We start from the raw sequence: 17,236 nt of genomic DNA on the forward strand, positions 1-17,236 counted from the left end.
ATGATCCTGGGCAAAGAAACAGCTAACAACAATCAACAAAACAAAATAAAAAATAACCAAAAACAGCAAACCTTAGGAAAGGGGGGAAATGTGAATTCCACAGATAGCACATTATTAGATTTAAGTGTCCAGTTTCAAAAAAAAAATCACAAGTAATACAAAGATATAAGAAAACATGGCCATTCAAAGGAAAAAAAAAAAAAAAAAACAGGGGCACCTGGGTGGCTCATTCAGTTGAGCATCTGACTTCAGCTCAGGTCATGATCTCATGGCTCACGAGTTCAAGCCCCAAGTTGGGCTCTGTGCTGACAGCTCGAAGCCTAGAACCTGCTTTGGATTCTGTGTCTCCCTCTCTCTGTGATCCTCCCCTGGTCATGCTCTCTCTCTCTCTCTCAAATATAAATAAACATTAAAAAATAAAACAAAGGAAACAAAAATCAACAGAAGCTGTCCCTGAAAAAGAACTGATGTCAGATATACTAGCTAACTTTAAAACAACCATCTTAAAAATGCTTGAAGAACTAAAGGAAGATGTGGGAAAACTCAGGAAAACAATGTATGAACAAAATGGAAATGTCCACAATGTATAGAAATCTGTTGCATTTCTATATACTAATAATAAAGTAGCCAAAAGAAATTAAGAAAACAATCCCATTTACAATGTATCAAAAAGAATAAAATACCTGGGAATAAACTTAACCAAGGAGGTGACAGACTTGTCATCTGAAAACTGTAAAACATTGAGGAAAGAAATTGAAGATGACACAAACAAATGGAAAATATTCCATGCTCATGGATTGAAAAAAAAATATGGTAAAACCTTGGGTCTTGAGTAACTTGTTCTGTGAGTGTTCAGCAAGACGAGCAAATATTTCTAATAAATTTTAACTTGATAAATGAGCAATGTCTTGCAATATTAGTATATGATGCCAAATGTCACGTGATCACAACTGAGCCAATGGTTCTTGAAATTAGCTTTGATATACGAGTACTTTGGATTACAAGCATGTTTCTGAAATTAGTTATGCTCACAAACCAAGGTTTTACTGTATTGTTAAAATGTCTATACTATCCAAAGCAATCTACAGATTTAATGCAATCCCTGTCAAAATACTGACAGCATTTTTTACAGAACTAGAACAAACAATCCTAAAATTTGTATAAAACAACAAGAGTCCCCCAATAGCCAAAGCAATCTTGCAAAAGAAGCAAAACTGGGGGTACCTAGGTGGCTCAGTCAGGTAAACATCCGACTCTTGATTTGGCTCCGGTCATGATCTTATGGTTTGTGAGATCGAGCCCCTTGTCAGGCTCTGCGCTGACAATGCAGAGCCTGCTTGGGATTCTCTCTCTCTCCCTCTCTCTCTGCCCGTCTCCTGCTCATGTTCGCATGCTCTCTCATTCTCTCTCTTTCTCAAAATAAATAAATAAACTTTAAATTTTTAAAATGTTTATTTATTTTTGAGAGAGAGAGACAGACAGAGTGTGATTGTGGGAAGGGCAGAGAGAGAGGGGGAGACACAGAATCCAAAGCAGGCCCCAGGCTCTGAGCTGTCAGCACAGAGCCCAACACAGGACTTGAACCCATGAACCACAAGATCATGACCTGAACCAAAGTCAGATGCTTAACCGACTGAGCCACCAGGAACCCCAATAAATAAACTTTTAAAAAATAAAAAAAAGAAAGACAAAACTGGAAGTATCATAATTCCAGACTTCAAGTTATATTACAAAGCTGTAGTAATCAAAACAGTATGGCACTGGCACAAAAATAGGCACATTGGTCAATGGAACAGAATAGAAAAATCATAAATAAACCCACAATTATATGGTCAGTTAATTTTTGACAAAGGAGGCAAGAATATGCAATGGGAAAAAGACAGTCTATTCAACAAATGGTGTTGGGAAAATTGGACACCTACATGCAAAAGTATGAAAATGGACCACTTTCTTACATCACACACAAAAATAAACTCAAAATGTATTAAGGACCTAAATGTCAGACCTGAAACCATAAAAATCCTAGAAGAGAGGATAGACAGTAACTTCTTGGCATTGGGCATAGCAACATTTTTCTAGTCATGTCTCCTGAGGCAAGGGAAACAAAAGCAAAAATAACCTATTGGGATTACATCAAAATAAAAAGCTTCTGCACAGTGATGAAAATAATCAAGAAAACTAAAAGGCAACCTATGGAATGGGAAAAGATAAATCCAAGTAAAACCTTGGATTGCAAGTTACTTGTTCTGTGAGTATTCCTCAAGATGAGTAAATATTTCTGATAAATTTTCACTTGATAAACAAGAGATGTCTTGCAATATGAGTCATACCTAATGCTGAATGTCACATGATCACAACTGAGCCAACGGTTCTTGAAATTTGCTTTGATATATAAATGCTTTGGATTACAAGCATGTTTCCAGAACAAATTATGCTCACAAACCAAGGTTTTACTGTATTTGCAATGATATAACCAATAAAGGGTTAGTATCCAAAATACATAAAATGTTATAAAACTTAGAACCCCAAAAATTAATAATCCAATTTAAAAATAGGTAGAAGACATGAACAGGTATTTCTCCAAAGTAGACACACAGATGGCCAACAAATACATGAAAAGATGTTCAACATCACTCATCAGCAGGGAAATGCAAACCAAAACTACAATGAGAAAAAAAAAAAAACTACAATGAGATATCACATCATACCTGTCAGAATGACTAAAATAAAAAACATAAGAATCAGCATGTGTTGGAGAGAATGTGGAGTAAAAGGAACCCTTGTTCACTTTTGGTGAGAATACAAACTGGAGCAGCCATACTGGAAAACTGTACAGAGGTTCCTTAAAAATTTAAAAATAAAACTACTCTATGATCCAGTAATCACACTACTGGGTGTTTACCCAAGAAATATACAAACACTAATCAAAGGGATACATGAACCCCTATGTTTTTTGCAGCATTATTTACAATAACCAAATTATGGAAGCAGCCTGTGTCCATCAATAGATGGATGGATAAAGAAGATGTGGTGTATATATACAATGGAATATAACTCAGCCATAAAAAATAATAAAATCTTGCCATTTGCAACAACATGGGAGGACGTGGAATATAATGCCAAGCAAAATAAATCAGTGAGAGGAAGACAAATACATATGACTTCACTCATATGTGGAATTCACTAAACAAAACAAACAAAGGAAAAAAAAGAGAGAGAGAGAGAGAGAGAGAAAAAAAACAATAAACAGACTCTTAATTATAGAGAACAAACTGATGGTTACCAGAGAGAAGGTGGGGGGAGGGGAGAATGGGTGAAACAAGTAATGGCAATTAAAGAGTACACTTATTATGATAGGCATTGTATAATATACAGAATTATTGGATCACTATAGTATACCTGAAACTAATACAACACTGTATGTTAACTATAATGGAATTAAAATTAAAAAAAACAACTTAAAAAAAGCTGGACATTAAAATATGCTAGTTACCTAACTATAATAAATATAAAATAAGGAATAAACCCAGTGAATGAACTGCCAGACCTCTACACAGAAAACTATGAAACATTATCAAAAAATCTTAATAAGACTTCAGTGAATGGAGGGCTATACCATATTCATGGATAGGAAATTTTAATAAAGATTCCCTTATTAGGGGCTCCTGGGTGACTCAGTTGGTTAGCATCCAACTTCGGCTCAGGTCATGATCTCACAATTTGTGAGTCTGAGCCCTGCACTGAGTGAGTTCAAGCCCCACCTTGGGTGAGTTCGAGCCCTGCTTTGGGATCTGTGTTGACAGTGCAGAGCCTGCATGGGATTCTCTTTCTCTCCCTCTCTCTCTGCCCCTTGCTCACTTGCACCCTCTCTCAAAACAAACAAAAAAAGATTCCCATATTAATGTACAGATTTGATACAATCCCGCCAAAAACTCCCAGGAGGGTTTTTTGTTTGGTTTGGTTTGGTGGAATTTGCAAAGTTTTTCTAAAATTCATTTGGAAATGCAGAAGTTTAAGACTAGTCAAGACAGTCTTGGGGAACACCAGTAAAGAAATTATTCTATCATGTGTAATAATTGTAACAGTATGGAATTGGCAGAAAGACATACTAATAGACAAATAGAAAAGAATGGACATTCCAGAGTCAGATCCACATGCAAACAATTGGTTAATTATAAAAGTGAGGAATTAACAGTCTTTTCAGGACATGATGCTAGGTCAACTGAATATCTATACAGAGGGGGAAAAAAAAGGTAATTTGACATCATGCCATACCCCAAAATCAATTCCAGGTGGACAACATAGACTACTTTGCCACTAGCCGCAATTAATTAATTCAATTAACAGTGAATAAAATTTAAAATTCAGGGCATCAGACATACTAGCCACATTTCAAGTGCTCTGGAGCCACATGTGGCTAGTAGCTACCATACTGGACAGCACATCTAGAGAACAGTTCCATCACTGCAGAATGTTCTATTGGACAGAACTGTTCTAGAAGAAACCATAGAAGAATATCTTCATGAATTTATGTAAGAGAAATGTTTTAAACAGAATTTTAAAAAAAAGATGTTAACTGGGTGCCTGGTGGCTCAGGCAGTTAAGCATCGGACTCTTAATTTCTGCTCAGGTCACGATCTCACAGTTCGTGAGTTGGAGCGCCACTTTGGGCTCTGCGCTGGCAGCACAGAGTCTGCTTGGGATTCTCTCTCTCTGTCTCTCTCTCTCTCCCTTTCTTTCTCTGCTCTTTCTCTCTCTCTCTCAAAATAAATAAATAAACATTAAAAATTTATAATTTCTTTTTTTTAAGGTTTATTTATTTTTGAGAGACAGAGTGTGGGTGGGGGAGGGGCAGAGAGAAAGGGAGACACAGAATCCAAAGCAGGCTCCAGGCTCCAACCTGTCAGCACAGAGCCTGACATGGGGTTTGAACCCACAGATCATGATCATGACCTGAGCTGAAGTCAGATGCTTAACTGACTGAGCCACCGAGGCACCCCAGACATTAGACATTTTAAAAAATAAAAGGTATTAACTATAAAGGAAAAGAAAACTATAAAACTATGAAAAACTGGACCTCATTAAAATTAGGAACTCCTTTTCAACAAGTAACACTATAAACAGAGTAAAAATACAAGATGCAGAATGGAATAAGAGCCAGGATTAGCGTGAGGCAAGTGAAGTACTTGGTGTGGACACAAATTTTTAAGGAGGTGCCAAAAATTCAGTAATCAAGACAAGCAAGATATTAATGTAATATTTTTACAAATAAATATTAATGCCAAAAAACCCCCATGATGACCAAAATATCAAAATTTTAAATAAAGATAGGATCAGTATTTCCATTGTTTGCTTCTTTTAAAATGTTTATTCATTTTTGAGAGACAGAGTGTGAGTGGGGGAGAGGCAGAAAAAGAGGGAGACACAGAATTCAAAGCAGGCCCCAGGCTCTGAGCTGTCAGCACAGAGACTGACATGGGGCTTGAACCTACAAACCATGAGTTCATGACTTGAGCTGAAGTCAGGCACTTAACTAACTGAGCCACCCAGGCACCTCTCTGTTGTTTTGCCTCGAGCTCCAATGTGACTTGAAAGCATTATGGGAAATGATATTTGCAACACGTACACAAGTATCTAATATTTAAAGAATTCTTATAGACCAATACAAATGTCAGACAATCCAACAGAAGAACAGGCTCAAGACTTGAATATTTCACAAAACAAGATATCCAAATGGCCAATGAATATGTTAAAAGATGTTCAACTTTGTTATTCATCAAGAAAATTAAAATTAAAAACAAAAGCATTCCACAAAATATCCACCAAAATGGCTAAATGTAAAAGAGACAACACCAAGTGCTGGTGAGGATGTAGAAAAAACAGAAGTCTCAGACATGGCTGGTGGGAGTGTAAAATGATTTTGGTCTTGGGAAAATGACTTTGAAAAACTGGCAGTATCTGTTAATATAGAACTTACACATGTCCTATGACCCAGCAATTCCACTTCTAGATAACTCAACAGAAATATATTCATATATTCATCAAAAAACTATTCAAGAATGTTTTCAGTAGAACTGTTCATAATGGCCCTCAACTGGAAACCTAAACATCCATTAATAAGGGAATGGATAAACACATTGTGGCATACTAATTCATGAAATACCATACAAAGAGAATAAGCAAAATATTACTACATAAAATAAACAAATCTTATAAACCCAGTATTAAGCAAAAGAAGTCACACATTTACAAAGTACATACACACACATATATATAAAAAAGCCCCCCAAACAAGCAAAACTTAATCATGGTGTTAGAAGTCAAATTAGTGGTTACCCTTGGAAAGAAAGGGACTTAAAGGGCCTGAGGGTGTTCTGGGTGCTGATAATGTACTATTTCTTTTTTTTTTTTAATGTTTATTTATTTTTGAGAGAGACAGACAGAAACAGAGTACGAGCCGGGGAGGAGCAGAGATAGAGGGAGACACAGAATCCAAGGCAGGCTCCAGGCTCTGAGATGTCAGTATAGAACTTGATGTGGGGCTCGAATCTACAAACTGTGAGATTGTGACCTGAGCCAAAGTCAGATGCTTAACCGACTAAGCCACCCAGGTGCCACTGATAATGTCCTATTTCTACGTCTAGGTTCTGGTTTCCTGGGTGTGTTCACATGGTGAAGACTTTTTTGCTCAACAAAAACAGAAAAACTTTCAATGAAAACTTTATTTAAAAGAAAATAAAAATATTTCCAGACTATTCAGGAGCTCAGAGAAGGAGATGAGGATTTTAAAAAGCAAGCAATGAAGTGATAAAGTCAGTTACCACAACGTACTCTCTCTCTCTCTCTCTCTCTCTCTCGCTCTCTCTCTGACCTGGTTCTCTCTACCCCAGCTAAGGCAGATAGTTTTGGTTGTCATCTTATCCACAAGCATCCTTACAAGTAGGGGAGGCTAGTCTTCGCTTTCCCATTGGATGCACAGGATGGCAGCCCTGAGCAGCTCAATGACTAGATTAAAGCCTCACAGGCAGTTAAGGTAGATGCAGTACCAGAAACTGGTCCCTTCATTTCTGCTCCTGAGCTTTGTGAAAGAGGACCCCTGTGAGCCAGGCCACCTGACCACTCTGAGGCTAGGCTCCAAGCCATGAATGCCTTCACTAGGGTCTAGTGAGTTTTTCTCTGTGTCCCTAATTTAAAGTGATGGCGAGGATGGAGATGGCCTCTTAATTTATTTCACAGTTGAACCCACTTAAAGCAGATAGCCAGTCAGTCAGCACTGCATACACTTCCCTGGAAGCAAATGTCAGGTGGTGCAACTATAGGACATAAGGAGTCAATTTCAAATAACCGCTTTTCTCCCTTCTAAAAGCCCAATTACTGACAATTGAATGAGGCCCCATGGCACTTGAGAGCAGAATAAACCAAGGGAAGATTAAAACATGTAACACCTGGGATTCCGTCTGCAACAACTATTTCTAAACAAATGGATAGAGTCACACTTCTCATCCTTTCTTCTCTTAAACAAGATTCAAATTGTGGTTTAGAATGTTTTGAATTTAGTACTTTCGCTTCAAGCTGATTCTTTTTAAAAACACCTGAATATAAAGAAAGACTCTGTAAGCACGGGTTTGGAGAACAGATGGAGACGAAACTGGTGGCTGCCTAGCAGGCAATTTATGGCTGAACCCTGCCTTGTGGGGGCCATTAAAGGGGTTTATGGAACTCTCCACCCTCTGCCACATTTCCACTTTTCTTCTTTTTCCTCAAGATAGATGCCCTATGAGCAACACACAGACCTCTAGGGGCTAGAGGGATTATTTTGGCCCCCAGACCCAGCTACGCAGGTATTTAAATAGGATATACTATAGCTTTACAGTTCTTTCCAATTTTCTCCCCAAAGTCTCAATAAATCTTCCCTATCCAACTGAAGTCTGCTTTCTCTCAAATCATAATCTACTTCTTTGTATATATTTTCCTCTCTGAATTATATTCTTTCTTATTTCAATCAAAGATGAGACTCTGGGCTCTCCCTATCCCTCACCCCCTATCTGATTTTTTAGTTCCTATTTTCTATTTCTCTTTTATAAGAACTCCTTTCTCTTTTTGACTAGTGTCCTGGCTCTGGTTCTTTACGTCTTTTGCCCAACTCTGAATACTTGGCTTCTTTGCTTCCCTCTCCCGGACTCTAACGGCATCTTTGTTAGAATGCTTACCCATCCATATGCAGAAGTGCTTGGAAGAGACAAACATGCATGGTGTAACCAAGAGATGGGGCAAATTTTAGGTTATTTTAACTTTTGAGAGTCCTCCAGAGTTTCTTGAAGAACCAAAAACAGCCCTTCTCCCAGAAAGACTGCATTCTAACTCAGAGCCAGTTACACAAAATGGGGGTTATTGCACTCGACAGCAAAACAGCCAATTAAAAGTAATTGTCTCAATCTGGGTTATACATTTCCTTATATCCTTGAATTTTCAGAGCCCCAAGGTAATAGAATCCCGAATGTAGTTTCCTAGACCACAGGTCTGCCTTTCAAAGCCTCAACCTGACAGATACTGAAACCAAATACTTCAACCTACGATTTACTTCTTTTGGGGTAAGGGTCGATCTCCTTTCTACATCTGTCTGACAGGATGTTTGAGTGACCAAATCAAAAGGCTGTAATGGGCCCCCATTCCTGATAATTACCTTTGCATGGGGCCTTCCTGCCGACGATTGTGCCCAAAGTGAAGCCATCAGTGTTTAGTGTCCCGATCCTTAATCAGATCCCTGTGGTTTAAGCAGAGAAGATGCAGACACTCTCCTTACCTTCAACGTGAGTCAGTGTCTTTTCCTTTATTTTCAGAGCAGTTTGACCAAAGGAACTATCGCATTCTCAGGGCACAGCCTGGTTAGGAGATTTGTAACTTCATGCTTCCAGGGTTCCATTTCTCCCTGGATTTGCTCTTCATATTGTCTGTGTTGTCGGCTCATTGCAACATGGCCGCTCCCTCCATGAAGGTTCTTCTTTCCCACATGTATCTCAACAGAGCTCTGAGTTCTGGCACGGTGAAGGGTAGAGACCTAAAGCCCTCTCTTCTCTGGTGCCATCTCACCTATCTGCCTACAAGGCATGGGCAGTGGCCAGCTGCTTTTACAATAATTTAGGTGCTTAAATATTTAGAAAAATTATGCACCCAAATAAGAAACTGATTCCAAAACTCCAAATAGTGGAACATGCCAGGCAAAAATCACCTAGGCACCAAGGCTTGGGGGAAATTTTTACTATAGAAGAAATGAACAAACAAAAACCAGAAGATATAAAAGAAGAAGGAAGGAGGAGGAAAAGAGAAGAAATTGAGTCCATAGATATACTAAGTATAGATATCGTACTGTACCAAAACACCCGCTGAGAAAGAGAAAGAGATTTCTTCTTCCCACACTGGGGCTCACCTCTCACTATACAGGCCCCTGTCCCAGGAATCGTCAGTAGCAGTTCTGTGGTCAATAACAGATAATTCCAGATCAAAAGAAGGGTTCTGAAATCAAGACGTTGTTTATAGATCAATGATTCTCCAAGTGAATCCGGGGATCTCTGGTGGGTCTGCAAGATTCTTCCAATAGTTTTGTGGGCTGGGTCAAAATGCAAGACACAGAAGTGTGTTGGGTGTTTTTTCCCCCCTTTGAAACATATTTTCCACTGCGGATTTCAATCAAAACTTAAAAGAACCAAAACAAGCATGTTTAAAGGAATATAAAGGAATATAAATAATTGACAGGAATTCAGCAAAAACACCTCAAAAATGTTTTCTTTTGTTTGCTGGCTTGTCTATTTAATCCACTAAACAGGTAAGATTCTTTTGTTCTGTTCAAGTAGTGTAAGGACTAAAACTCTCAAGACTCACCAGTCCAGATGAAAAGGTGAACCTTACAAAGCATACCTTTTTGAGAGGAGGAAAGGCAGGTCCTTTCTTCCCTGAGTTTCTCATTTCCCAGTGTCATTTACTTCCTGGTCCTCTCTCTCAGCACTGCTTTCTAGTTTAATGTCCACATCTCTGAAGTCAGAAGCAGCCACTGCCAAGAAGATCCCTTCTCTGCTGCCACAGCTGTCTTTACTCAGGTTTCTTTTCCAGGGAGCAGGAGCTCAGGTGTGGGGTGAAGGGGATGTCAATTGAGGCTGCAGCTTGGGAAGATCTGTTTTTCCTCATCCTAGCCCCACAGCAAAAGTTAACCCCAGTAAAGCCTGGACTGCTGGAGAGGACTTTTTGAGTTATTTAATAACCCGATTATTAGCCATAAAGCGTGACAAAGCTTCCAGGCCATGAGATAAAATATAATACTTACAGCTAGGTCTGCCTTCCCCTAACAGAGCAGTGTCCATATTCAGCTATTTGTTGGACCAGTTTGTACAGCCATAATTTCTTAGAAGGATTTTAAACAGACAGGCTGCCTACACCATAGATAAAATAGTGTGGAAGCTCTAAATTGCAATGCACTTGGAGACCTCTAATTGGATTTTGCTGAAGTATGTGCAATATCATTTACCTATCTGTATAATTCTTTCATGTGTACACAGTGCTCTCTGATAGTTCAGATGCCACCCTGAATTACCCAGATTCTGTTAGCCCTCTTGATCCTTTGGTGCAGACCCACCCAAGAATAAAGGAAATGATGTTCTTCCCACCTTGTTTGATAAGGTGAAAACAACTTGTTCACTCTTTCAGTGTGATTGGGAGAGGGAAAGAAAAGAAAGGAAAGAAAGAAAGAAAGAAAGAAAGAAAGAAAGAAAGAAAGAAAGAAAGAAAGAAAGAAAGAAAGAAAGAAAGAAAGAAAGAAGGAAAGAAAGAAGCCAATCCCAACATCTGGATGGAATTTATTACATACCTCTCTGGGACCCCCTGGTTCTTGAATGTTTCAGCTAATGATTCTTTCTTCCAAAGTCTGCAGTGGCTCAATGACTCAGCCTGCCAGGGAATGATACTTTGCTGCCAGTTACTGCAAGTTGGTTTAAATAGGTTGTCAAGATGCTGTAGCTGTGACCAAATCCCTGGCAGGGGAGGTGGGGCAGCACATGCCACGTGAGCATGCTTACATGTTTCTGTGTGGATACCCAGTGGGAGGAGTATTTGTCACTTCTGGAGAAATTGGAGGTTCTCTACTAATTGCTTGGTGTCCCATCCCTAGAATATGACTCATGCAGTCAAGTCCACAAACATGTTCATGTCTTGAGGAGATCTATGTTTGATTACATTTATGGCTAATGTTTCTGCATCTCTAGGGTAAAGGGAAAGAGTGTCAGCTCTGCCACTTACAAGCCTTAGGATTTTAAGCTAATTTATCTGGTTTCTCTGAGCTTCGGCTTCTTTATCAGTAATGTGGGTAAATAATATCCTCAATGGAGATACAGGGGAATGAATTGAGATAATGGTATGTAACTTGATTGTGGGTTTCCATGCACAGGAACAGTATATGAACCTGGGGTGGCACATTCTGGCAAAGGAGAACACTGCCTTGAAAAAGGAAGACCCCATAATTATAATGGGAGCCCAGGGAAGGGGTCCAATGATTGCCAAGTACCGCTGTCTTAATGCAACTTTTTTGAGAATATTTGCTCTTAAGGCAGAATGGAAAAGGCACTGAACTGGAAGTTAGGAAATCAACGTTCTAGTCCTGACTCTGGTAACAACAGAGCTAGATAAATTTGGGCAAGTCATTAAATCTCTTTGTGTCTGTTTCCTCATGTATATAACTGTGATATTCATACTTTCCTTTTCCAAAGCATAGTATTATTGTGAGGTTTAAATATGATGGGGTCTATACAAGAAAATATTAAACGTATAAAAATAAAAATATAACTTATTTGGGTCAAAACTTCAAAAGAATGCTGCCAACCCAGTAGTGGCTAATACATTCTAGTGAGCTTGTCTGAAACTTAATTTAATACTGTTTTTGTGGCTGACCAGAATATGACTGGCAATGCCTCACTGAACTCACCCAAATAGCCAGTCCCTTGGGTTCTGTGTGTAGTCCTTGAAGGGCAATGAGAAATAATATCAGAAGATGAGCAAAGCCTTGGCTCCAGCTTTTCTAAATCTTCTGTAAGTACATGTTTGAAGTTTCTAGTCCCATGTATTTGACGGCTAGTATTTTTTTTAATGTTGATTTATTTTTGAGAGAGAGAGAGCTGAGGAGGGACAGAGACAGGGGTGAGAACAGAGGATCCCAAGTGGGCTCCATGCTGACCACAGAGAGCCCGATGTGGGGCTTGAACTCATGAGCCCTAAGATCACGACCTGAGCTGAAGCTGGACTTAACTGACTAAGCCACCCAGGTGCCCCTAATGGCTAGTATCAAGGGGCATGTTTGGAGCCCAAGGGCTCCAGAAGCTTGCTGTCTGCTCCTTAACATATAGGGGAGCAAGTCAGGGAGTTTGGCAGGCAGGGAAGGGGTCAACCTTACAACTTTGGGAAGCTTAAAACAAAGTCCTACCCTCAAATCACTCATCACCCAGAACCTTGTAAACACTCACTTTCAACAGAAGCCCAGAAGGAGAACCATCCTGTTTATCAGATTTTTTGTTTCCTTTCCCATCCAAGAAAATAGTTGTAGAAGAAAGTTAGGAAAACCCAATGTTTCTTTTATTTATTTTGCTTCTGCTTTTTCTTCCATGACCCAGCAAGTTGCAGATCTGCCCTGGGTGAAGAGATTATGAGAGAGGCTTATGAGGCAGGCTATCAACTCTAAGGCACTAGGGTCTACCCCTTTCCTATATCAATGGGCTACCTGGAATATTCCTCCCATTTATGGGTCAGCCTGGGCCCTAAAACAAAGGCATCTCCATCAAACTCTTCTGCATTCACATGGGGACATGTGAACATGTGAACAGAGAACTTTGCCCACAAATGGGCATGCTTTTTTCATGGAGCCACTGAAGCCATGGGTTGGGTTGGGGAACAGGGAGATAGTAGGCAGACAGTGGGAATTGGATTCAACCTTTCCTCAGGTGCCTAGGTCTTGGTCTGCAAAGGAAAAGACACTGCTGGCTACCCCAGTTTCAGGCATGCAGCACCTTCTCCCCAGTTGGTCCATAAACAATCCCTGCTCATAAATCAGTAAGGACAGGAACCCACTGGGACTAACACAAGCTCTCACATTTAACGTCCCAAGCAGATCCAAATCCAGGCTTGCCACACTGGGTCCATGTAGTCTATCCTTTTTGAAGGGGTTATTAGCATGGCTTTCTTTGAATGCTTATGGATTCTCCCTCAGGAGCACCTTGGAAAAATCTAAGACCCCCTCTTAAAGAATATGAATCTGTTTAGATACATGGTAAGCAAGCAGATAAGGGCTGCTTTTTAAAAATATTTTTAAGATGTGGGATATGTCAGTTAATTAGAGACAAGAACAAACAGGGACAGTTTCCATTTTGGGGGCATCTGGTCAGGAGGCTTTTAGGGAATCCTGATGTTCCAGGGAGTAGTAATCCCATTCTTCCAGGCTTTATTGTTTGAACTTCTACCAGTCTGGACATGAGGAGAGTCTGAATGGGCCAGGAGTTCCAGGACAGGAGGCCCCTTAGGCAGGAGGGCTATACTTGTGAGTACAGGTCTGCCAGGATTAGGGTAGGCACCCTCTCCCCTTACCCCAAAAAGCTTGTCCCCTGGCTGGCCCTCCTTCCTCTAGTTTTCCAGGCCCTGTGATCTTTACTGCAAAGCAAACCATATGGTTTTGATTCTGGCTCCTGGCTTACTGAGAGCATTTCATGTCTCCGGTGGCAGGAAGCCCTCTGGCCTCTTTAAGCAACTGCTCTGGCATCTAAAAGAGGATGCCAGCTCTTTTGGATATTCTTTCCCAGCTGGGCATAACAGCCCAATGGTAACATGCAGTGTGGAGGGGGGGTACATTCCTAAATTCAAAGAGGTGGACTGCAGGTTCAGGCACCTGTGGGTGTCTGTCCAAAGAACTGACATTTCCCCCTCCATGCTACCCCCAGATTTCCGCCTCATTCTATCTCTGGTGAGATAATCCTCCCCAGAGATAAGAGCGCAGGACCTAGTCCTTCTGGAAGAGATGGGGAAGGGAAGTAGTGTCTGACCGAAGGGATCACACAAAATTCTAATCCCATAGATTGGTGCTTCAGTCACCAAGATAGCTGTAGTCAAATTAACGTTAGATGAGCTTCAATGGGATTTGCTAGAAGAAAATTCTGTGATTTGATCAGTAAGGAAGGTGAAGGTTAGAGGAAGTCAATCACTTTTCAGAAGGGATCAAAGATGCTCTTATGTGAAAGGGATGAAGGGATGGTGACAGGCTAAGGAAAACCTGTAAGTAATATTTTGTGTTTTTATATCATGCTTTATAATTTCCAGTCATCTGGTCTTGTCTTGGCCTGCGCATTTGCTGACCTTTCCACTTGGAATGTTTTTTGTTTTTGTGTTTGTTTGGTGTTTTTTTTTTAGCAGATCCCCATGTAATTATCTCCTTTTTGTCCTTAGATTTCAATGTCTCCTCCTCAGAGAGGGCTTATCTGACCAACCTCTCTCATGTGATCCCCATTCCACTCCCTGTTATATCACTTTATTTCCTTCCTAGGACTCATCATTATTTGATATTACAGGCAGACCCTATTTTATTGTTCTTTGTGCTTCACTTTATTGTGCTTTGTGTATATTGTATTTTTTACACATTGCAAGTTTGTAGCAACCCTGCATTGAACAAGTCTATTGGCACCATTTTTCCAACAGCATTTGCTCATTTCATGTCTCTATGTCACATTTTGGTAATTTTTGCAATATTTCAAGATTTTTCATTATTGTTATATTTGTTACGGTGATCTGTGATCAGTGATCTTTGCTGTTGTAATCATTTTGAGGTGCCACCAACCATGCTTATATATAAGATGGCAAACTTAATTGATAAATGTGTATGTTCTGACTGTTCCACCAGCAGGCTGTTCCCTCATCTCTTTCCCTCCTCTTTCCCTCATGCCTCCCTAATCTCTGAGACACAACAATATTGAAATTAAGCCAACTAATAACCCTACAGTGGCCTCTAAGTGCTCAAGTGAAAGGAAGAATCAGATGTCTCTCACTTTAAATCAAAAGCTAGAAATGATTAAGCTTATTGAAGGGGGCATGTCAAAAGCTGAAATAGGCTGAAACCTAGGCCTCTTGCACTGGTTAGCAAAGTGGGGCGCCTGGGTGGTTCAGTTGGTTGAGGATCCAACTCTTGATTTCGGCTCAGGTCATGATCCCAGGGTCATGGGCTCGAGCCCCATGTCAGGCTGCACACTGAGTATGAAGCCTGCTTAAGATTCTCTCTCTTTCTCTCTCTCTCTCTCTCTCTCTCTCTCTCTCTCTCTCTCTCTCTCCTTCTGCCCCTCTTCCCCACTTTCTCTCTCTCTCTAAAATTAAAAAAAAATTTTTTTTAATGTTACATAAACTTAGTTGATAAAGCAGTGGCAGGGTTTAAGAGGATTGACTCCAATTTTGAAAGAAGCTCTACTGTGGGTAAAGTGCTATCAAACAGCATTGCGTGCTACAGAGAAATTATTTGTGAAAGAAGAATCAATTGTGGCAAACTCCACTGTTGTCTTATTTTAAGAAATTGCTACAACCACCCCAACCTTCAGCAACCACCACCCTGATCGGTCAGCAACCATCGACATCAAGGCAAGACCCTCCACCAGCAAAAAGATCAAGACTAGCTGAAAGCTCAGATGATGGCTAGCATCCTTTGAACAACAAAATGTTTATTTTATTTATTTTATTTTGAGAGAGAGAGTGAGAGGGATAGTGTGCCCGTGTGCATGGGCGTGTGAGCAGGAGAGGAGCAGAGAGCAAAAGGGAGAGAGAATAGCAAGCAGGCTCTGTCCTGTCAGCACAGAGCCCAAAGTGGAGCTTGATCCCCTGAACTGTGAGATCATGACCTGAGCTGAAATCAAGAGTTGGACACTTAACCAACAGAGCCACTCATGAGACCAGACAAAATATTTTTTAACAATGTATGTCCATGTAGAATTAGTTTATTTTATTTTAATGTTTTATTTATTTTTGAGATTATTTTTAATAATGTTTTATTTATCTTTATTATTTACTTATATATTAGTTATTTATTATTATTTCTTGGAATTATTTTATTTTGATGTTTTATTTATGTTTGAGATTATTTTTATAATAATGTTTTATTTATTATTTGTGCTGCTGTCAGCACAGAGCCCAATGTAGGGCTCAAACTCACAAACTGCAAGTTCATGATCTAAGCCAAAGTTGGATGCTCAACCGACTGAGCCACCCAGGCACCCTGTACGTGTTTTTTTAAAGACATAATACACACTTAATAGACTGCAATGAAGAGTCTTTTATATGCACTGGAAAACCAAAAAATTCATTTGACTTGCTTTGAGATATTCATTTATTGTGGTGGTCTGGAACTGACTCTGCAATATCCCCAAGGTATACCTGTATCTTGTTTGTTTACTTGTTTCAGTCTAAGTTATACAACCATAATGCGAACTCCATGAAAATATCCCCTCCATCTTGTTCACTGCTGTATCTTCAGTGCCTAGAATAGTGCCTGAGGAGCAGAAGGTGTTTAATAAATATGTGCTGAACAATGGAATACATGAGTGGAGTGTTGAGACTAGGAGAGCTAGCCAAGGAAAGCTAGGTAAAATTGGAATGGTATGCATAGGCCAGAAAGAACAGAAATGATCATGAGAGGAAATTGGGACCAGTAACCAATCTTCTGAGAAGGGGAAATAGAAAGTGAAAATAAAAGAACAACTACATTTTGTCTGATGCCTTCCAGCTTTCATCATAGTCAATAAACCTTTGTTAAGTATTTCCTATGTGCCCAGCATTATGCTAAGAGCTGCGGATACAAAGATGAATGAAATCATAGGTTGAAGAAGAAGAGGAGAGGAAGTAAAATCAGGAGTTGCTCTTCCTTGAGTTCGCAGGCCATTCACTGAGTTCACCATCTGATAAGGAGACACATAAGAAACAACTACATGAAAATGGGTCTTTCAGAAGTGTTATGAAATTCATTAAGGGAACATGTCAGGGGAAACTATAGAGGAGATGACATTTGATTTGGGTCTTCAAAATAAGTAAAGAATTCATCAGACAGAGAGGAAGAAAAAGGGTATTCCAGGCAAGGAAACAGCACAAGCAAAGACATGGAGGCATGAAAGTACTTGTTATGCTTGGAAAACAGCAGGCAGACCAAATTGTTTCCTGAGATGAGAGCAGAGTGTACATG

At 39.8% G+C, this 17,236-nt stretch overlaps 1 protein-coding gene across 2 annotated transcripts in view; it reads right to left on the bottom strand.

The window, feature by feature from the left end:
• ASIP (agouti signaling protein) overlaps positions 1-11,009 on the bottom strand; it is a 61,990-nt gene extending 50,981 nt beyond the window's left edge. Inside the window, exons 1-2 of one of the 2 annotated variants that reach the window (XM_053200054.1) lie at positions 10,859-10,918; positions 9,428-9,472 (exon numbers count right to left, since the gene is read on the bottom strand). The gene's annotated coding sequence lies outside the window, so the exon portion shown is untranslated. Of the gene's footprint in view, positions 1-9,427; positions 9,473-10,858 lie in introns of both variants that reach the window. The other variant, XM_027069897.2, reaches the window with a different exon arrangement.
• Between the last annotated feature and the right edge of the window lie 6,227 nt (positions 11,010-17,236).

Source organism: Acinonyx jubatus, chromosome A3, assembly GCF_027475565.1.
Source record: "Acinonyx jubatus isolate Ajub_Pintada_27869175 chromosome A3, VMU_Ajub_asm_v1.0, whole genome shotgun sequence".
Classification (NCBI taxonomy): Eukaryota; Metazoa; Chordata; class Mammalia; order Carnivora; family Felidae; genus Acinonyx; species Acinonyx jubatus.